Below are 23,757 nucleotides of genomic sequence, written 5' to 3'. Positions count from 1 at the left end.
AGAAACGTCTAAGTCTGTTTTGTACCTAAGTCGAAAGTCGGACACGGCGAAAAGGTCCTTTTTCGAAAAATACGTCCAACATTTTTTTTTTTTTTTTTTTTTAATCGTTCAACTGTACGTCCTGCCGTCTGATCGTCCAGACCATTATACCCCATTTTCGTCCAAAAATTTGTCCAAATCACAAACTCCTAGAAAAATATCTTTTGGATGCGGGAGGGGCCAGAAAAGTGATGGACTGGACACCCAGACATGACACCAGAGTAGTGGGGTACCTTACAGGGCACTGCTGTGAACTTAACAAAAAGGGTCCCACATAAACATCTCGTTAAAGCTCCCTTATAGGTCATGATGAGCCCCCCAAAACACCCCCAGAATCTACTAAACCCACCTATCTACCACCCCAATAGCCCTTATGGCTGCAGGAGCCACTTATATGGCAGTACAAAATGGTTTTGGGGGTGCACATTTTTCACCATGAATTCAGTGATTAGAATGGCTTATGGGCCTGGGTCCTCCTCTCCATGGTTCACTAACCCACCCCCAAGACCACTTAAGCCATCTCTGTGCACCTCTACTAGGCTTTCCTATGCCAGGCTGCCAGGTGCTGATGTTCTGGAGGCAGATATGTAAAGTTGTTATTATGATTTTTATTGGGGGGGTGTCAATGATGACTGGAGCAGTATGGGGGGATCTGTACTTTGTGTCTGCAGTGCTTATCTGGTCATTTTGGATACCTTCTTGTGACTTAGACCTGATTTTAGATGGCCTAAGTCGCAACATCCAGGTTCCGTTTAGGCAGTGTTGTAAAACTTTCTGTTATACATGCATTATGATTAAATCTAGGACGGCCCATGTCCCCCCAATTCCCACCCTCAATACTCCTCCTGTCACTCCCCTTTTAGCTCTGGTCGTTCAGCAGCACTGTGAAGGCCTAGGCCATTTTTTTTTTTTTATTTATTTGTGAATTTTTCAAATATAACAATCAAGTATATACTTGTACAGAAAGCAAAATTCAAGAAATAAAAAAAGAAAATAGTTCAAACTTAATATATGGTATATAAAAGGAAAAAAAAAAAGTTTTTATCTTAAATCTCACTCAAGTCCTCATCATTTGAAATCCAAGATTAAGTAAAAACGGAGTTTAAGCAATCATCAATGATAAGAAAAAACAGTTATAGGTAAATCTGTGCGAGGAAGTCATTTATCATTTTGTTCATCTTGCGCTTTCTCCAGCCTTGACAGTGATAGGAATGTTGTCAGTTGTGAGGGTTCAAAGAAAACAAATTTATGCAACTTATAATGCACTATACATTTACAAGGATATCGAAGAAAAAAGGTGGCCCCCAGAGTAGTAATTGCTGGTCTCAATATCAAAAATTCTTTTCTCCGCCTCTGTGTGTCTCTGGCCAGGTCAGGAAACATTTGAATTCTCAGTCCTAGAAACTCTTTATGTTTATTTTTGAAATATAGCTTCAGTAACCATGTTTTATCCATTGTAAGAGCCACTGAAATAAGTAAAGTTGCCGGAGTGGGTACTTCCCTGTCAGAGGATTCTAATAAAGCCGTCACATTCAAAGGCTCTTGATTTACTTCTTGTAAATTTTTCTCTTCTTTAATATCTTTAACAGGAAGATAATAAACCTGAGTGAAAGGTGGTATCGAAGATTCAGGAACTTCCAAAATTTCTGTTAGATAACGAATAATCATTTCCCTAGGAGTTACCGTTGTAATCTTTGGAAAATTGATTAATCTAAGATTATTTGATCTTGAGGAATTTTCAATTGATTCAAGTTTTCTTCTTAAACTTATGTTATCTTTAATTAGTGCCTCCTGCACTGCTTTATAAGAGTTTATATTCTGTTGTTGATTTTCTAATTGCAATTTATTATCAGTGGAAGTTTTCTGTAGTTCTGAAATACTCTTATCATACATATTAAACCGTTCTTCTACTTGATTTAACTGAGACGCTAGAGTTTTAGGTATAGTGGCAACCAAGTCCCACAGGGCATCCAAAGTTACTTCCTGGGGTTTGTTTAACTGAGGAAATTGAAAATGTAAATGTGAATGTAAATTCTTGTGCTCACCCACTGGCAAGTCTTCCACCAACTGTTCAGTCTGGATCATTCCCTCTCCCGCAGATGTCGAGGCCTCCAACTCCATACTCAGGTTCCCAGAAGAAAACTGGGAACCCGAATCTCCGTCCCCCGGACTGTTCTCCACTGCCTCTGAAGGAAGGAGCTCTCGAACTCCCGGAGGCTCCCCCTCCCTCGGGGAACTGGCTGTTCGGGGATGCGGGGGAGGAGCTCGCATTTCAGGGCTGAAGGTGGTTTCAAGCCCCAAGGAGACCTGCTGCATGCCGTTCTCCTGCAGCGTCTCCAGCGGGGGGAGCCCTGAACGAGTTGACGTCTCCTGCATGTGCCGGATAAGCTCCTCGATGTTGCCCGCCGTCGAATTCTCGGAGCGCTGCGAGGCCGCAGCGGCACTTCTCCCTCTTCTCTTGGGCATCTCAAAAATAGGTAATTATAAATTGCCTGCAGAAATATAAACCGCTTGTGGGAGGTTATCGGGAGCAAACGCACAGGCTACCTATCCCGTCGCCATCTTGGATCTCAGACTAGGCCATTTTAAAATACGGCTAAAACCCGGTTCGATTATCAGCACTTGTACAACCCGATTTAGGCTGGTTTTTAGACGTATTTCCATTTCAATTATGAGCCCCTTAGCTTATAGAATTGCCCTTTATATTGCTAAGCACAGGTAGCAGTAATAACCAACATAATATGCACGGTTGTGTTCAGCTTTTTACCTTTTTTCATAATTAATTAATAACTCCAGAATGGAGTGTAATACATGGATTATGAGGGGAAAAAGGTACAGTCACAAATGTTTGTAGTGTAAGTCCTTGCTCCCCTAAAACATCCAGCTAGCTTTTGTAAGAAGATTATTTTGAATCCTGACTTTTTTTAGATGGTTGTAGCAAGTCAAAGCTCTTTCCAGTACCACAACAAAACATATTGTGACTAACTCATGTTTTAAAAGCTCTTTACTGAGAAAAAATATCAACTTTTTACTTCATGCTTGTGTTACAACAATGGAATGCACTTAAGATTGTTTTAGATGTGCTAAACTTCATATGCTGTAATAGTTTACCATAGTTTCTTATCAGTTTTGAGTAAAAATGCACCTGGAAGACACACCAGATACCATCTGCATAAATGAACTTTCATAAATTTGTTTTAGGCATTTTAAACAGCAGTGATAATAGATGTGAGCTTTGAGGGAGACCATTAACCTGCTGTTTTCAAGAGCACATGTGTATTCAAAATGATATTTCTTAAAAAGAAGAGCTTTTATGACCTTTACAGGCCAATAAAGTACCACTTTGACAGTTTAAGCATTAGCACTTTGTGCTAAAGCTGTGCTATAAACAGCAAAGTCCAGAATGAAAATATGTTCCTGTTTTAGGGTGTTTTTTTTGTGTTTTTTTTTATTTATTTATCAAGTTTTTCATCATTATCATTTATACAGATAATAATAAAGAAAGGAAGATCACAAATAAATCATAGCTACTACTAACATAAAACATCTCACTAACTCCTCAAGTCTACATAATTGGGAGAGAATATCCTAATAATCTAAACAAATCAATCAATATCAATATAATCCTTGATCAAAGACCAAACATTAATGGTGCATCCTTACTTTAAACTCCAAATATTAATTCACGTGATGTCTAACTAACTTCATTAAGTTGTAAAAATTGTTCCAACTGAATCAAGTCCCAATATACATATTCAATATCTTTAAATTTAATTAAGCATTTACAGGGAAATTTTAAATAAAAAGTGGCTCCCAAAGCCAACACTCTTGATTTCAAAGCTAAAAAAGCTTTTCTTCTCAATTGCGTGGCTTGGGCCACATCTGGAAAAATCAGTACCTTATCTCCACAAAATTTCACTTGCTTATTCCGAAAATAAGCTTTCATTATTAAAGATTTATCTATTTCTTTTGCACATATTATCAATAGGGTAGATTAGTTTGAATTCTATCTTGAGAATCCTCCAGGAAACCAGTTAAATCAAAATCAATTTGTTCCAATTGATCTACACCCAATTCTGTGGAAATTTTCTTTCTCTGAGGAATATAATATAAATTAGTTATGGGCAAATTCTCTGCGTCAGTTAAACCCAATGTTTCCTTAAAGTATTTCCGAACCAATATTTCTGGGGATAATAATTGAGTTCTTGGGAAATTAACTAACCGTAGATTTTTTGCCCTTTGAATGTTTTCCATTTTCTCAAATTTCATATGAGTAATATGAGAATCTTTAACTGTTGTTGAGGTCACTGCTTGCAATGTAACCACATGAGACTCAGTTGTTCTAATACATTTTTCCATAATTTTCAAATTAGAATCAACATTTTCCAACTTATCAATCACCTCCTGTGAAAATTTTACATCCTGAGTCACCACTGACTTTAATAACCCCTCCATTCTAGTATTTATTTCCCATAAATCTTTAAGCGTAACCTCCTGTGGCTCTACCTGGGAGTCTCTTGCAAATAAAGCCTCATCTTGAAATGATAAGGCTTTAGGTATGGCCCCATAAATTAATGAGGACAACACCTGTTGCACAGGTACTCCAACAGGTTGAGAACTGGAACCTGAATTAGGATCCAAACCTACTGGAACATTTGGTGGAGGCGGTGGAGTTCTTCCAGGGGGACTAAGAGACGCCCCTGATAGCGAGTCAGCTCCCTGACTTTGGCCCAGGGCACTGGTTGAAACAAGGTGTCTCTCTATGGGACCAGGCAAATTAGGTGTTGATACTTTTGGTTTCCCCTTTCTTTTCCCCATAGTAATTCAAAAATACATACAGTTAATGCTGCTTCCCTTGTCTCCCAGAGTCTCCAAGGGGCTCCCAAGGGGCTGGCCCCTTAGGGCACGCCCCTTTGGCCACGCCCTGCGGCCGCGCGCCGCAGTCGCAGCGTCCCTTGCACTGGCAAGGAAAGGACCCGCGTGACGTCAGGGCAGCTATCCCCGCAAGTGCCTGCAAAGATGTGCTCCCGACGCTCTGACGGGCTGTTAGGTGAGTGCTGCAGTCCTGGGCAGGTATAGTCCACCACTTCTGGCACCTCAAATAGAATATTTTCTCCAGGGGAGTGCAGTCGCGTCGTCCCTTTCACTGGCAAGGAAAGGACCCGCGTGACGTCAGGGCATCTATCCCCGCAAGTGCCTGCAAAGATGTGCTCCCGACGCTCTGACTCGGGCTGTTAGGTGAGTGCTGCAGTCCTGGGCAGGTATAGTCTACCACTTCTGGCACCTCAAATAGAATATTTTCTCCCCTGTTTTAGGTTTTGTTGGAAGCTATTTTCAATATATGTAGTTTGAGCTAAGTTTAAAAGTACTAAGTATAGCATGTGGGTTCTGTTAACTAAGGAGCACATGTTGAAGGAAAGTCTAGGATTTCTGTCCTCTGATATTTGAGGATCCTTCAGGGAAATATACTGTATGACAAGTTAAAATCTTCAACAAGTAAAGATGTGTGAAGGGCAAAAATTGTTGATTCATTTGATCTTTGCCTGATTTTTGTATGTACTTTTTGGTTTGTTTCACATATTAACTTTAGGTGAAAAAAAATTGTAATGTGTGATAATTAAAATGCAGTATAAAAAAATGGTCTATGCTATCCTCAGTGAGAGGCTTTCCTGCATGCTAAAGCCACATGCTAATTCATTTGCAAATGAGCACTATCGACACTGTTTTACAGGCAATAAGGCCTCACATGCTAATCCTGCTCTAATCAGTGCGCAGCATTGCCCATGTGCTAACTGATTAGAATAGCTGTTCCTACTTTCTGCCCCTTATGCTAATAAATAAATTTTACAGTATATTTCAGTGCATGGGTAGCACATGAAAAAACCCCACTGTGGGATTCCTGAGCATACCCTACAGCAGTGCATTTTAAACTGCAATAAGCATACATTAGTGCTTACCGCAGCTTAGTAAAAGGACCCTAAATTTGTAAGGTATGCTGATAGGCTTAGGCCTGGATTCTCTAAACGGCACTGTTTTTTTAGGTACTGGTAAGTACTCAAGCTCAGTAAAAAATTATGTTTAAACAATGTTTTTAACTGCGTTTCAAGGCATCTATCCGTGCTTATATCAGTGCCAGAATCTCTTTAGGTACTGTAGGCCACCTAACATCACTGCAGGTATGGCTAATGCTGGAAGTGGCATTAGGCGGTCTAAAGCACCTATGGAGGTGCGATTCATATCAAAGGTAGGTGCTGGAAATGTAAGCCTGGAAAACCCTGGCCTATATTTGCTGGAGGCCTGGAAAACCCTGGTCTAACTTTGCTGGAGGCCTGGAAAACCCAGTTGCCTACCTTTGCTGGAGATGCGATTCTGTAACCGGTACTGTCACGTGATTGATATGTGATCTGTGACCGCTGACAATAGCGCCAGTTTGAGAATCCAGGCTTTAATGCATTTCCCTGCCAACTAGAAACACCTTCATCTTGTTATGAGTATCTTCGACTAAATCTTTAGCCAACTGTTCTAATTGTGTTGGAGGTCTATAAATTAGACAACAAAGACCCATTTTCTTTCTTTAGGATAACCCACAGTGCATCCTTTTTCTTGTATTTCCTGCATTTCAATTTAAAATGCTTCTCTTTACATATTGTGTCCTTCTTGAATGGAGTATATAATCGAGTGGGTATATAATCGAGTGGGTGCTCACCTGGGAAGTAGCGATCATCAAACGGTTTAGTTTGATATAACGGCTAAAGTGGAGAGCGGCCGCACGATACTTAAAGTCCTAGATTTCAAACGTACGGACTTTAATGCAATGGGAAGGTACCTGAAGAAAGAGCTGTTAGGATGGGAGGACATAAGAGAAGTGGAAAGACAGTGGTCTAAGCTGAAAGGAGCGATAAAAATGGCTATGGACCTTTATGTGAAGAAAATCAATAAAAACAAGAGAAAAAGGAAGCCGATATGGTTCTCCAACCTAGTGGCTGAGAAAATAAAGGCAAAAGAGTTGGCGTTCATGAAATATAAAAAAACCCAAGAAGAGGAGAGCAGAAAGGACTACAGGGTGAAACTGAAAGAAGCCAAGAGAGAGATACGTTTGGCGAAGGCACAGGCGGAAGAACAAATGGCTAAAAATGTAAAAAAGGGAGATAAAAATTTTTTCAGCACTAGGGGTCACTCGGCGAAATTGAAAGGGGACAGGTTTGGAACAAATGCTAGGAAGTTCTTTTTTACCCAGAGGGTGGTGGACACATGGAACGCGCTTCCGGAGAATGTGATAGGCCAGAACTCTGTACAGGGGTTCAAGGAGGGTTTGGATAGGTTCCTAGAGGATAAGGGGATAGAGGGGTACAGATATAACTTGAGGTAGGTTACAGAAGTGGTCAGAAACCACTTCACAGGTCGCAGACCTGATGGGCCGCCGCGGGAGCGGACCGCTGGGCGAGATGGACCTCGGTCTGACCCAGTGGAGGCAACTTCTTATGTTCTTATTAGTGAAAGGAGGAGGATAAAAAATGGAATTGCTAGGCTAAAAGATGCTGGGAACAAATATGTGGAGAGTGATGAGGAGAAAGCAAATGTGCTAAACAAATACTTCTGTTCTGTGTTCACAGAAGAAAATCCTGGAGAAGGACCGAGATTGTCTGGCAAAGTTACACGAGAAAATGGAGTAGATTCTGCGCCGTTCACGGAGGAGGGTGTTTATGAGCAACTTGAAAAACTGAAGGTGGACAAAGCGATGGGACCAGACGGGATCCATCCCAGGATACTAAGGGAGCTCAGAGAGGTTCTGGCGAGTCCTATTAAAGACTTGTTCAACAAATCTCTGGAGATGGGAGTGATTCCTGGGGATTGGATGAGAGCGGATGTGGTCCCTATTCATAAAATTGGTCACAGGGATGAAGCAGGAAACTACAGGCCGGTGAGCCTCACTTCAGTTGTTGGAAAAATAATGGAAGTGTTGCTGAAAGAAAGGATAGTGCACTTCCTTGAATCTAATGGGTTACAGGATCCGAGGCAGCATGGCTTTACAAAAGGTAAATCGTGCCAAACGAACCTGATTGAATTTTTTGATTGGGTGACCAGAGAGCTGGATCGAGGACATATGCTAGATGTAATTTACTTGGATTTCAGCAAAGCCTTTGATACAGTTCCTCATAGGAGGCTGTTGAACAAACTTGAAGGGCTGAAGTTAGGACCCAAAGTGGTGAACTGGGTCAGAAACTGGCTGTCGGACAGATGCCAGAGGGTGGTGGTTAATGGAAGTCGCTCGAAGGAAGGAAAGGTGACTAGTGGAGTCCCTCAGGGTTTGGTGCTGGGGCCAATCCTGTTCAATATGTTTGTGAGTAACATTGCTGAAGGGTTAGAAGGAAAAGTGTGCCTTTTTGAAGATGATACCAAGATTTGTAACAGAGTAGACACCGAAGAGGGAGTGGAAAATATGAAAAAGGATCTGCAAAAGTTAGAGAAATGGTCTAATGCCTGGCAACTAAAATTCAATGCAAAGAAATGCAGAGTAATGCATTTGGGGATTAATAATAGGAAGGAACCGTATATGTTGGGAGGAGAGAAGCTGATATGCACGGACGGGGAGAGGGACCTTGGGGTTATAGTGTCCGAAGATGTAAAGGCGAAAAAACAGTGTGACAAGGCAGTGGCTGCTGCCAGAAGGATGCTGGGCTGTATAAAGAGAGGCGTAGTCAGTAGAAGGAAGAAGGTGTTGATGCCCCTGTACAGGTCATTGGTGAGGCCCCACTTGGAGTATTGTGTTCAGTTTTGGAGACCGTATCTGGCGAAAGACGTAAGAAGACTTGAGGCGGTCCAGAGGAGGGCGATGAAAATGATAGGAGGCTTGCGCCAGAAGACGTATGAGGAGAGACTGGAAGCCCTGAATATGTATCCCCTAGAGGAAAGGAGAGACAGGGGAGATATGATTCAGACGTTCAAATACTTGAAGGGTATTAACGTAGAATAAAATCTTTTCCAGAGAAAGGAAAATGGTAAAACCAGAGGACATAATTTGAGGTTGAGGGGTGGTAGATTCAGGCGCAATGATAGGAAATTCTACTTTATGGAGAGGGTAGTGGATGCCTGGAATGCGCTCCCGAGAGAGGTGGTGGAGAGTAAAACTGTGACTGAGTTCAAAGAAGCGTGGGATGAACACAGAAGATTTATAATCAGAAAATAATATTAAATATTGAACTAGGCCAGTTACTGGGCAGACTTGCATGGTCTGTGTCTATGTATGGCCGTTTGGTGGAGGATGGGCAGGGGAGGGCTTCAATGGCTGGGAGGGTGTAGATGGGCTGGAGTAAGTCTTATCAAAGATTTCAGCAGTTGGAACCCAAGCACAGTACTGGGTAAAGCTTTGGATTCTTGCCCAGAAATAGCTAAGAAAAAATTTTTTTAAAAAAATTTAAATTGAATCAGGTTGGGCAGACTGGATGGACCATCCGGGTCTTTATCTGCCGTCATCTATTATGTTACTATGGTAAAGGTACAAAACATTTCCCAGCCACTGTATCCAAATGTTGTTTGCCATTAGGGCCTCAGAGTCTCAGTTTATACCTCCCAAATTATGATCATTTGGGCATTTCATTGTCATCTCCTTGTTCTTGTTTTCTTTGCTATATAGGTGGATTTGTGTGTTTCTGTGTTTACCTCTTTTTTTGGAGGAGGGCGGTTTTAAACAAATTCATTCTACAACTAAGACAAGCAGAAGACATAAATCTTTAAGATTTTTTTTTTGTTTCATTTTACTGAAGTTGCTTTTAACATTTATTTATAAAATTTTCAATACATATACAAAAGAAAACATCAACAAACATAATGAGTGGCTGCATTACTAATTGATACAAAACTCAGATTATACATTCAACGCTTACAATTAATACAAAACACGACCATAAAAATTATTACTAACAAGAAAAAATTTGACTATGTCACTCCTTTGCTAAAAAGTGCACACTGGTTACCAATCCACCATCGCATTACTTATAAAATTGCCTTAATCTCCTTTAAAACTATGGACTCCAAGGAACCTTCTTTTATTCATAAATTCCTTATTCCTCATGATCCTCCAAGAACTTTACGATCTGCCTCTCAGCACCTTCTTTATGTCCCATCCTTAAAAATCGTTAGTACACATAGGGCAACTTCATTCGCCACAATAGCCCCTACAATATGGAATTCGTTACCACCATATTTAAGATCCGAGAAAAATCTAGATAAATTTAAGAGCTGTCTTAAAAGCTTCTTATTTAAAGACACTTAAGATTGCTAAATGATCTTATGGTCCTTCCGTGTCAAATTCTGCTTTATTTATATTCAACACTGATATGATCCCTCTCTTTTCCCTCTTGTTTTTAAGCTTAATTGTTCTCTTTTCTTTTAAAATTGTATTTCTCCCTACTATCATGTTGTTTCCATGTAAATATTGTCCTGTTATTAATAAGTTTGTTAATTTTTCCCCATTTTAATTTTTAAACTGTTAAACGCTTAAAATGCATGACTAGCGTTTTATCAAATTTTAATAAAACTTAAAACTTGAAAACTTAAATTATTTTTCCAATAAAAACCAATAATATGTAAGGCTAAAGCTATCATAAAATCAAATAATCTAGAATAGGTGTGACCTATAACAATATTAGTTATTGTAATAGTATTGTAATAAATTTATAAACAGATATAGTAAATACATTAGAGATAGTATCCCAGATTTGAGACCAGTATTACTGTAGGTTAAGTTAGTACAAAAGAAGATCATATGTGACTTCTTGCAAGTCCAGCATTTATCAGGTGTTTTCTGTGAAAGTTTTCCAAGTTTAGAAGGAGTCCAATAAGCATTATGGAAAATAAAGTTAGAAGATTGTATTAAAGCTGCAGGTAGAGGGTGAATGGATTTAGTCCAAAATTTTTCCAATCTGAAGAGGTTAATTGCACGTCCAACTGCGTATTCCAATAATGATCAATCCCAGACCGCTTTTTAGAAGCCTGAAGGATTTTATACATAATAAACGCTGATTTTGTTAATTGTAATAAAGAAACACAAATGGAGGTAATATGTGGATATGTAGAATCCCCAGAGGAAATATGGATATTAGTCCAAAATTGAGTTAACAGAGACCGTGTTGATATTTGTGAAGGATGTAATTCATATTTGTCCCTGATAACTTGAAATGGAAATAGCAGTTTTTGTTGATGTCATACAGTTGAGAAAAAGATCACGTTTAATTTACTCCAATCTTTTCTGAATTTACATGGCACTTTACAGTTAAAATTAGAATTATACCATAGAGAAATATCTTTAATATCCATTCATTTGTGATGTAGATGATGCATTATGGTGTTGATGGTACAAGAAGTTGCTTTCAAAATACAAGATCCATTGTTGTATTTAAATCTATCCATAGAAGATAAAAGATGCAAAGGAATGTTGACCATCAGTTACTTTTCAAAGTGTAACTATGTAGGAGAAATGATGCTAGGATCACTTAGGTACCAGTATTTATTTTATGAAATTTGAAAAGTTAATTGATAAAACTTGAAATTTGGTAAATTTATTCCTGCTGATGAATGAGACAGTTTAATGCAATACGTGACAAAAGCAGTGTCTTAAAAACAGAAAACAGCAATATAATTGTAAAATGCTCACAAATCCATGTCAAGTGAAGGAAGTATTTAAGGTGCTATAAGAACAGGTGACCTAAGAAGCTGGATGTTCAAGTACCTATTATACTGATTTTGGTAGTTGTTTGGGATATGGTATGAATTTGAAGACAAAAGGGAGACTGGGTATGAACTAAAACGAGAATCTAGCTCAGGCTTGTACTCCCTTTTGCTATTGGGGGCCACATTTTATATTTTGTAACATTCAGAGGGCCAAAACGTGTGCACATGCACTCAAGATTAAAGTGATACCTTTTAATTAAACTAACTTTTTACTTTTTTAACTAGATTTCGGAGGTCAAAACCACCTTCAAGTTGGAACAGGCATGATTAGAACTACACTTTACTGTCCAGACCTCCAAAACCTAGTCATAAAAATTGCTTTTTCAAAGCAGCATTACCATTCAGTGGTGCATTTCAAAGAAGCCAATTCAATTTTCATAGGCTTCTTCATATTCAGCACGCATATTCACCACTTTGTCCTTTGTTAAAGTAGCCCTTAGTCCATTGTTTCTTTTATTTATATGTATTAACTTTTAAAGTACATTAACACTGCTACCACATTTCTTCATCCTCAGTTAATAATAATTAAAAAAAATGTTCTACCTTTGCTGTCTGACCATTTAATATTTTCTAATTGGGTGCCCGTTCTCTGCCCCTGGTCTGCAGCATTATTCTATCTTTCTCTCGCTTCCCTTGCACCATTTACCACTACCAGGTCTGAAGACCAGTAAGGTTCGATTGGGACTGGGGAATTTTAACCTAGGTCCAGATGCACTAAAAGCTCCAAATGTGTACTGATGGGTCACTAAACCAGTTTGGCTGGTTTAGCAACTGACCAAATTTGCTGACATGATGTTCAAAATGGCTCACCATGTGATTTTCCATGCGTTCTTAAATTCTCTAACTCTGGCATGCAAGCGACCTCATTACTACTAAAATGAGGTCATTAATATTAAAATGAGCCATTAGATTTATGGCCTAACATTGCAAAGCCTTAAGCAGACCACTAATACAGACCTGAAAAAAATGACAGGGAGGGGCCTTAGGCATCTGAGCCAATCAGGGCCTTAGGTTCCTCCCTATGCATCCCAGGATGCACCAGGAAGGGGAAGGCCCACCATTTTGGAGTGGCGGGCCTGCGAGCAAAAGGGGACTGGGCATCCCTTGTGCTGTCGTCTTCACGTAGAGGTATGGGGTGGTGTGGGGGTTGGTTCAGCGGGCCAGGAGCATCCTGTAGCAGGTGGGAGTGGGCATTCCTCCTGCTGATTTTTATTACAGTACCTGGGGGGGAGAAGTATCCCTCCTACCTCTATTTTAGTTCCAGGGAGTGGGGGCGCTCAACCTTTTTTTTTTTTTTTTAAATGGGACAGATATTGTGCATGTGTAACACATGCAAAACATCTGTGCCATTAAAAAGAAAGAAGCCCCAAACAGCTGAATTGCAGGAGGCTGCTTTGGGGCTTCACCTGCCACTCAGCTGTTCAAGCTTCCCCAAATAGGCTCTGCGCATGTGTGAGAGCTGGTTTTTAAACGAGCAATAGGGATTATGGCTGTCCTCCGCAAAACTAATTTGCATGGGAAGCTGTTTGAACATCAATCACCATTTAGAAATCAGCCCACAGCAATCCACATGGTCTTAATGACCATTTTTTGTGCATCTAGCTCCTATAGGTTGCCCAGCAAAGGTATAGCCAGCCCTCTGATTTTCTTTTTGGGGGGAGGGTCCAGGAGTGGACTGGAGGACAGTAACATATTCCTTCCCCCTTCGTGCATTACAATTAGTATTTTTGCTACCAGCCAAAGAAATTCCCTGCTAACTCCATCTGTTCCTCCTGGCTCTGTTGTTGTAACCTGGAAATTGGCAGGGTGATTCCACTTACACAAGCATGTTCAGTTCTTTCGTCAGTGACTGCAGGCTCCCACTGACTTATAGGTTACTGCATCAATGCCAGGAGGAGGAGTGTGGCTTGGCAATGAATAATTTGGCTGGTGAAGCTTTGGCATCCTTACCATCCATTTAAATAGAGCTGTGCAGGTTAGGAGGGGTCTTGTGCCCCAGGTGGGAGGTCCAGCTCCCCTCCCCCCCCCATGGCTGTACCACTGTTCCCTACTATCTCAGTAATGTCATTGGCAGTTTCAAAATGAAACTCCTTGCTTTCTTCAGTTCCTATGACCCTCCCACCATCCTCAGCTTTTTTTTTTTGCCTACAATCAGTATATAAATTTTATACACTTCTGTTTCCCCATTTGCCATTTTGCCAGTGTTAGACTGATTTTCTCTCCCCTATCCTTCCCCCATTCTCTTTGTTATATGTACCCCCTGCCCTGCTTACATCCTGTCTCTCTTCTCCTCACCTGACTGCCAATTGCTGCCTCCCTGGCGTTGGAAGATGAATTTCTTAGGTTCTGTGTTTCCCTGCCAGCAGTGAAATTCTCCAATGGGGATCCTTGCTTCTCTGCCACAACTGGTTTAACCACGAGGCTGAGCTGTGCTGCACCAGAAGTTGAAGTTAGTCTCGTGATATCAAGTCTCATGAGACTTGATACTGCAGGAACAGCCTCAACTGCTCAGCTCAAGCTCCTGGTTAGATCAGCGCGGTGGGGAAACTGATCCAATCACAGGGTTTCAGGGTACTTCTGCGGTGCAAGAAAATGGGGTTGCAAGCCAAATTCTGACCCTCGGGCCATGGGTTGGACAAGCCTGATCTAGCAGACTTAGCTTCTCAGAACGTTGTTCAATACAGTGGAAACGGCTGACAAAATAAAGTCTTACAAATTGGTCATGCTCTGTGGCTGAATGAAGTTGGTAGGCTTGATTGGACCAGTTGGTCTTTTTTTCTATATATATGGTTCCTTTTTTTTTTTTTTTTTAATTCTTTATTGATTTTTAAACTTTCATCAAGTGTACAGAAATTCATAATAAACACTATTAATTTGACCACTTGAACAACTTATCATTATATCCTATAAATAGAAATATAACCCTCCCCCTACCCTCCCTCAAAGCTCCTTATCTATATATATAAAATCGGAGGTATGTATGTGTGTGTGTATGTGCCGCGATCACGCAAAAACGGCTTGACCGATTTGAACGAAACTTGGTATGCAGATCCCTCACTACCTGGGATGATATGTTCTGGGGGTCTCGCGACCCACCTGCACACGTGGGCGGAGCTACAAACATAAAATCAGATTTCACCCATTCATGTCAATGGAAAAAATGTAAAAAGCTGCCATTCTCACTGTAATTCAAAAACGGCTTGACCGATTTGAACAAAACTTTGTATGCAGGTCCCTCACTACCTGGGCTGATATGTTCTGGGGGTCTCACGGCCCACCTGCACACGTGGGCGGGGCTACAAATAGAAAATCAGATATCACCCATTCATGTCAATGGAAAAAATGTAAAAAGCTGCCTTTCTCACAGTAATTCAAAAACGGCTTGACCGATTTGAACGAAACTTGGTATGCAGATCCCTCACTACCTGGGGTGATATGTTCTGGGGGTCTCTCGGCCCACAACTCTATGTTGCTTGCTCAAGGGTGGGTTCACCCAACAATTTATATGTTCTTGCTCATGGAGGTGAAACTAAAAATGTTGTTTATAATCACGTTTTGCATTAGTTGTATTGTATTCATTTTGTCAAATATTTCACCTTATAATTTGAATATTGTACTTTTTATTAAGCTGTAAAACAATAATTTCATTCACCACTATAAAGTATCTTTATTTGAATCCATTTACAGTGTTATTGCTATAATTAAATACCCGTGCACCGCCGGGGCATCAGCTAGTTCATTATAAGATCATAAACCCTACACTTGAAACCCTCCCCCCACCCAACATTAAGTGATATATAATTAATAGAAAAATGGCATTTAATCATGACAAAAATATGTTAATGGCTCCCATATTTTAATAAAATTTTTATATTTTCCATCCTGTATCGCCAATGATCTTTCCATTCTATATATGTGACATAACGAGTTCCACCAGAAATTAAAATTAAGCCTACTATGGTCTTTCCAGTTATTAGTAATATGTTGGATGGCAACTCCAGTCATGATCATTAAGTTTATTATTACACAATGATATCTGACTCTTTTTTCTCATAGACATTCCAAATATCACAGTATCATAAAATAATTGATTCCACATTGTCCTTCAATGACCACCTCCAATCCTTGGTAAAAAAAATGCTTTTTCAGCCTTCACATGCTGAGGAAAGTTAGATCCTGCTTCCATCAAAAACATTTTACCCTCCTTGTCCAATCCATCATCCTCTCCAGATTGGACTATTGCAACTCTATCTACTTAAGCCTAACTAAGAAAAACCTCCACAGACTCCAACGGATTCAGAATGCCGCGGCCAAGCTCATCTTCGCTAAAAGTAAATTTGACCATGTCTCCCCACTCCTGGCCAAGCTCCACTGGCTTCCGATAATCGCCAGGGTCCACTATAAATGTGCCTGCTTAACTTTCAAAATCCTATATGGTATCCTCCCTCCCTTTATCCCTCTTTCTTGGAATTCCTCAAACCCTAATACCACCAGATCCTCCCACAAATTAAAACTATCCTTCCCCTCGCTAAAAGGCATTTCCCACACAGGAAAGCTAGGGACCTCCCTCCACTTCAAAATCACTGAGCTCTGGAACAACCTTACCTCCCCTCTTCGGAACTTGAGCTCTCTCCAAGTTTTCTGCAAACATCTGAAAACCTGGCTTTTCTCAAAAAATGTACCGTATTTTCACGCATATAACGCGCGCGTTATACGCGTTTTTACCTACCGCGCATACCCCTCGCGCGTTATATGCGTGAGCGCGGTATACAAAAGTTTTAAAACATAGTTCCCACCCCGCCCGACGCCCGATTCACCCCCCCCAGCAGGACCGCTCGCACCCCCACCCCGAACGACCGCTCGCACGCGCTCCCACCCGCACCCACGATCGGAGCAAGAGGGAGCCCAAGCCCTCTTGCCCGGCCGACTCCCCGACGTCCGATACATCCCCCCCCCCCCCCGGCAGGACCACTCGCACCCCCACCCCGAACGACCGCTCGCACGCGCTCCCACCCGCACCCGCATCCACGATCGGAGCAAGAGGGAGCCCAAGCCCTCTTGCCCGGCCGACTCCCCGACGTCCGATACATCCCCCCCCCCGGCAGGACCACTCGCACCCCCACCCCGAACGACCGCTCGCACGCGCTCCCACCCGCACCCGCATCCACGATCGGAGCAAGAGGGAGCCCAAGCCCTCTTGCCCGGCCGACTCCCCGACGTCCGATACATCCCCCCCCCCCGGCAGGACCACTCGCACCCCCACCCCGAAGGACCGCCGACTTCCCGACAATATCGGGCCAGAAGGGAGCCCAAACCCTCCTGGCCACGGCGACCCCCTAACCCCACCCCGCACTACATTACGGGCAGGAGGGATCCCAGGCCCCCCTGCCCTCGACGCAAACCCCCCTCCCCCCCAACGACCGCCCCCCCCCAAGAACCTCCGACCGCCCCCCAGCCGACCCGCGATCCCCCTGGCGACCCCCACGACCCCCCCACCCCCCTTCCCCATACCTTTGGTAGTTGGCCGGACAGACGGGAGCCAAACCCGCCTGTCCGGCAGGCAGCCAACGAAGGAATGAGGCCGGATTGGCCCATCCATCCTAAATCTCCGCCTACTGGTGGGGCCTAAGGCGCGTGGGCCAATCAGAATAGGCCCTGGAGCCTTAGGTCCCACCTGGGGGCGCGGCCTGAGGCACATGGGCCCAACCCGACCATGTGCCTCAGGCCGCGCCCCCAGGTGGGACCTAAGGCTCCAGGGCCTATTCTGATTGGCCCACGCGCCTTAGGCCCCACCAGTAGGCGGAGCTTTAGGATGGATGGGCCAATCCGGCCTCATTCCTTCGTTGGCTGCCTGCCGGACAGGCGGGTTTGGCTCCCGTCTGTCCGGCCAACTACCAAAGGTACGGGGAAGGGGGGTGGGGGGGTCGTGGGGGTCGCCAGGGGGGTCGCGGGTCGGCTGGGGGAGCGGTCGGAGGTTCTTGGGGGGGGCGGTCGTTGGGGGGGAGGGGGGTTTGCGTCGAGGGCAGGAGGGCCTGGGATCCCTCCTGCCCGTAATGTAGTGCGGGGTGGGGTTAGGGGGTCGCCGTGGCCAGGAGGATTTGGGCTCCCTCCTGGCCCGATATTGTTGGGGAGTCGGCGGTCCTTCGGGGGGAGGGATGTATCGGACGTCGGGGGGGGGGCATCAGGCTTTCAGGATGGGGACAGACCTTCAAGGGGGGACAGTGCACGGAAGTCAGGGGGGGTGAACGGAGAGTCGGAAAGTCAGGGCGGGCGAAAGGAGCGTCGGGCAGCATGCGCGGTATACCCGTGAGCGCGGTATACCAAAGTTTTTGTACATATCATCGTGATTTCTGCGCGCTATACCCGTGTGCGCGTTTTATACGGGTGCGCGTTATTTGCGTGAAAATACGGTAAGTCTCCCTCCAACTTAGGAATCAAGGAAACTCTTATATCTTGGCATCCCCCAAGTCCTCTAAATTTTCTTCACACTTCTTCCTCTAACCCTCTGTTGTAGTTCCTTCCTATTTCTCCTACTGTAAACCGCGTCGAGCTCTACGAACGTGGAGATGATGCGGTATACAAACCTAAGGATTAGATTAGATTAGATAATGCTACTTGGTTTTCCAATAAACAATTTATTTGATCCCATATTGAGTTCCAAAAGGTTAAGATATGGGGACAATAAAACAAAAGATGATCCAAAGTCCCTACATCCATATTACAATGCCAGCATCTATTAGACAAGGAACTATTTAATTTTTGTAATCTAACTGGGGTCCAAAAAGCTCTATGTAACAAAAAAAAACAAGTTTGTCTCATAGACGCTGACATTGTACATTTCATTCTCCAAGACCAAATTTGTGGCCATTGAAATGCTGAAATCTGATGCTTAATCTCAATACTCCAAATATCCCTAAGACCATTTTTTTGGGTTTTTTTTTTAACCAGATCACTAATAGTTTTATACTACTGCGCGGCCTGGTGATCCAGAAAGTCCGCCTGAAAACATAAAAATTCCATACTGAACTGAGTATTAAGAGTTTTCCATTCAGGGAACCCTGCCTGAATGGCCTGCTTCAATTGCAACCAACGAAAACGTGATTTATGAAGCCCAAATTTATGTTGCAATGTGTAAAATCAAGCAGTTTACCATTAGAGATGACATCATTTAAACTTCAAATTCCTGCAATTATCCAATGCTTCCAGACGACCTTGAATCCGCCAATTTGAATCTTGGAGTTTAGCCATATGGTTTGATTAGTTGAGTTATTAATAGGAATAGCTGTTAAGTTACTAACAAATCGTAAGGTTTTCCAAGTATCCATTAAAATTCTATTTTCTTTGTATAATCTGGGCATCTTGATACTGAGAACATGAGAAAGATGTAGAGGAAACATGAGTCGCCATTCCAAATATAACCAATCAGGAGTGTACTCAATGAGCTCTGGGAGGACCCAATACATACCTTGACGTAAAATATAGGCCTGATGGTACCTATAAAAATTTGGAAAATTCGCCCCACCCTCCTTAATTGGCTTTTGCAAAGATACTAAAGCAATTCTAGGAGTTTTACCAAGCCAAATAAATTTGATAATAATCAAATTTAATTTTTTATAGAAAGACCCCTAAAAAAATACTGGTATCATACCCATTTGATAACAAACCACAGGCAATATCATCATTTTAACAGTTTGGACTCTCCCCCACCAAGATAAATGTAATGGATTCCAATGTTCACATAATTCTGTAACCTTTTCTAACAAAAGTTTTTCATTCTCTTTTACCGTATCATCTACTGTATTTTTAATCCAAATTCCTAAATATTTTAATCCATCTTCCTTCCAAACAAAAGAAAATGAATCAAACATACTTCTTAAACAATGAACATTGAATGGAAGAATTTCAGATTTATTCCAATTTATTTTGTAACCTGAAAATTTACCAAACATTTCTATCAATTCTAACAGGCAAGGAATGGAGGAACCTGGATTTCTCAAATATAGTAAAATATCATCTGCATAAGCAGAAAACTTGTACTCCCAATCATTACGAGGAATACCCTGTATCTCCTTTGCCTGTTGAATAGCTAACAACAAGGATTCTAAAACTATATCAAAAAGCAAAGGAGATAGTGGACAACCCTGTCTAACTCCTCTGTGCAATTGAAAACAATCCGATAAATTATTATTAATATATAATATTGCCAAAGGGGAGCTATACAAAGTTTGAATCATTTGAATAAATCCTGAACCCATACCAAACCACTCCAATGCCTGATACATGAACTTCTATTCCACTCTATCAAATGCTTTTTCCGCATTTAAAGATATGGCAAAAGCCGGTTCATTCATGGTTTTAGTTAAATTTAATGTGTGAAAAGCCAATCTAGTGTTACTAGAAGAATGTCTGTTCGCAATGAAAGGGAGAGCCTTAGCCAATCTCAATGCCAAAGTTTTAGCTAATAATTTTCCATCCACATTAATTAAAGATATCGGCCTATAATTTGAGACCAAAGTGGGATCTTTATTTGGCTTTGGCAAGACAATAGTCAAAGATTCTGCCATAGTACCTGTAATACAACCCTTATTTAGTTGAAACTGATATAAATTTAATAAATGGGGTAGTAAAGAATTTTGAAATGTTTTATAAAATTCCATTGTAAAACCATCCCCACCTGGAGCGGATCCAACTCTAAGAGACTTCAATGCTGTTTCTAATTCTTTTAATGATATAGGCTCATCTAAACTTCTTTTTATATGATCAGGAAGTTTTGGACCCTCTAATAAATTTAAAAATTCCACACCATTTTGAACTTTATCATCATAAGACTTGGAAGAATACAAATCTTTATAAAAATCAAGAAATTGACTTAAAATATTACTAATCTGAGTGTGTGTATTTCCTTTTTCATCTTTTATTGCTATTATTTTTACTCTTCTTTTTTTTTTTTTGCTTTAAGATAATTTGCAAGTAGTCTCACCTTATTAGAACTTCCATAATACAAAGTTTGCTGGGAAAACAAATCTTTCCTTGCCAATCTTGAAGAAATCTCATTATATTTCCCTTTTACCTTTAAAAGAGCTTGTAAAGTATCTTGCTGCCATTTATCGACTAATTTAGATTCCAAATATTTAATTTTTTTTCCAAATCAGTAAATTGTTTAACAAGTTGTTTTTTAATATGTGCCAAATAGGAAATAATATGACCTCTCATAGTGGTTTTGAAAGCATCCTATAATATTTCGGTACTAATATCATCTGAAGTATTTATTTGGAAAAACTCAGATACCTTTACCTTAAACTCTTCAAGAAAAGCTGAATCCGCAACCAATGTATTATCAAATCTCCAAATTGATCTATTTATTTCCTGTTTATCCAACCTACATTTAATCCAGACCCCTCCATGAACCGACAAAATAATTGGATCAATGGAAGCTTGTGTCACCTGCTGTACCTATGAATTTGAAACCAAAACATAATCAATTCTTGAAAAAGACTTATGAACTTGTGAAAAAAAAGAAAATTCCTGATCATTAAAATGAAGTATTCGCCATATATCTTTCAAATCACAAGATTGCACCAAATTCTCTAGCCCTAATGATTTTAAATTCTTGCTTGGTTTTTTATCCAAAATAGGATCCATTACAGCATTAAAATCTCCAGCTACCACTAAATTAGAAGCAGCCAGTGGGAGTAATAATTGTTGTAAATTCTTGAAATAATCATTTTGATTCGAATTAGGGGCATATACATTAAATAAAGTCAAGGTATTATTTCCCATTCTCATTTCCACCTTAATCCATCTTCCTAAAGGAAAAAAATCTATCATTTGAAAAGAAGCTGAACAATTATTATTTATTAAAATGGCAACTCCCGCTTTTTTCCTAACTGCAGGGGCAAAAAAACAGTGCTTTACCCAATCCCCTTCGAGTTTCTTTGATTCTATGTCTGATAGATGCGTCTCTTGGATAAAATATATATCAGCCTTCTGTTTTTTCAAGAATGTAAGCATTTTTTTCCTTTTTACTGGATGATTGAGGCCATTAACGTTAAGTGAAAAAATTTTAATCTCCATTATACATAATAATTATTAAAAATCTCTTCTCAATTTCAAAGAATAAATAAAAAATTAAAGTATGATTATACGCCATTTTCCATATCAATTCATCTTGAGTAATACACCTCCCCCAATTATCATTATAGCCTTTACTAATACCCAACCCACCCTTCCCCTCCCTAAATAATGACATAAATAACTTGGAACCACACATATAAGTTCAGATGAATCAAGATAAATCCCCAACAGACCACAATTATAAATCAATTTTATAATACATTAATTAATCATGTTATATAAATATCTTATTAATATAATCAAGATCTTTAAATATATATCAAAGACCTTAATAACCAAATTCCCCAAACAAAACAAACCTAATTGTTCAAATACCAAAGATAATAATAATGAGCTACATTACTTGAGCAATCAATAAATAAATAATATTGACATTAATAATAAAATATATTATTTGAGTGAATAATAAGAAAACAATATGTTAATTTATAGATTATCATAAATATCAACTTCTTTCTAATCATGTATAATCCATTAACCAACCACGTATAAATAACCTTAAAATTAATTAATGAAATATATTACTTGAGTGAATAATAAAAATATATATATGTTACTTAATAGATTTCCAAAACTAATATCCATTTCTTTCTAATCATGTAAAAACTATTAATTAATCCAACATAAAGAAATACATTTTTTCATTGCCAATGAATTTCAATGAAAAACAAAATGAAATTAATATGAATCCAAAACCAAAAAAAAAAAATTGGATTCTTTATGCTAGATGAAGCCCCTGAGCAGCACTAAGGGCCAATTCATCTCGGAATGAATGCATCTGAAGCACTATTCAACCATAGTTCCTGCAAAGTCTGATCCCTGCGTTCAACACCTCTCTGCCAATTCGGCTACGTCCCATAGTTATAGGCAGAGGTGGATTTATACAAACTCAGAAGGTCATTTGCAAAGACCGAGTCTAAAAGACGCCTCTTCATCGCTCTCCTCTCTACTGCTATCATCTTGGTCACATTCCATTAGCAGGTGACCATTCACCCGGTGAATACTCCAGATATTCTCAGAGCAAGACACACATATCACTAAGGCACACAAAGTGAAGATTAGGCCTACACAGATACTTCACATGATGAGCAGGGGAGCACGTTCTTGGAGAGCTCTAATGTAAGCAAATGTAGCCAAAGAGTTACTAGGAATAATCCCATCTGTCTCAAGAAATCAGGATCTTCAGGGGTCAAACTTAAAATCATATTCCCCATCTTAATATTCAAAAGAAGACTTTTGATTAGAGACCTTAGGGTCAACCGATGTAAGTATGATTTTGGGCACATATGGATAATGAGCAGTAAGGTGTTACTTTACCCTGGGCAGACAGACAAGGAAGTTGCATTTCAGTGCCATAACAACTCTAAAATAAAATTTCCAAAGCCAGAAAAGACAAGCAATCAAACTAAGGAATGCTATTATCTCCTGGAATGCAAATATCCGTATCACATGCCCATCGACCATATATGGCCTCCTAGATGTACAGGAACTTAGATTCATGGCAATGTATTTTCAACTCGGAGACCTCACACACCGATTTGGTTTTATAGTCAATGAGTTTGCTTTTAAAGGAGACCAAAAGGTATTTTGTTAGACCTGGACAAGAATCAGGTCCAAGAGTCTATTGTTGATAAGAAGTTGATAGGATCGCAGGTTCTGATATATCCTCCTAAAATTTTCTGAAAGGTGGTAACTACCATGCAGCAGGCTGTCTCTAAGTTTTTGGGCTGCTCCATAAAGCACATCTGATGGCCCTACACAATGTGTCCGTAAAATATTATATATATGGTTCCTGATAGAATATATTCAGAATACTGAATAAATTAATGAAATGACGGCATCTCTCTAAACTGT

The 23,757-nt window shown here is 40.5% G+C and overlaps 1 protein-coding gene and 1 pseudogene across 6 annotated transcripts in view; one reads left to right on the top strand and one right to left on the bottom strand.

Moving 5' to 3' along the window:
- RBM26 (RNA binding motif protein 26) overlaps positions 1-23,757 on the top strand; it is a 946,655-nt gene that overhangs the window by 887,160 nt on the left and 35,738 nt on the right. The gene's annotated exons all lie outside the window — the stretch shown is intronic.
- LOC117362902 lies at positions 22,662-23,648 on the bottom strand (annotated as a pseudogene).

Source organism: Geotrypetes seraphini, chromosome 6, assembly GCF_902459505.1.
Source record: "Geotrypetes seraphini chromosome 6, aGeoSer1.1, whole genome shotgun sequence".
NCBI classification, from domain to species: Eukaryota; Metazoa; Chordata; class Amphibia; order Gymnophiona; family Dermophiidae; genus Geotrypetes; species Geotrypetes seraphini.
This window is presented reverse-complemented; position numbering and strand designations above follow the sequence as displayed.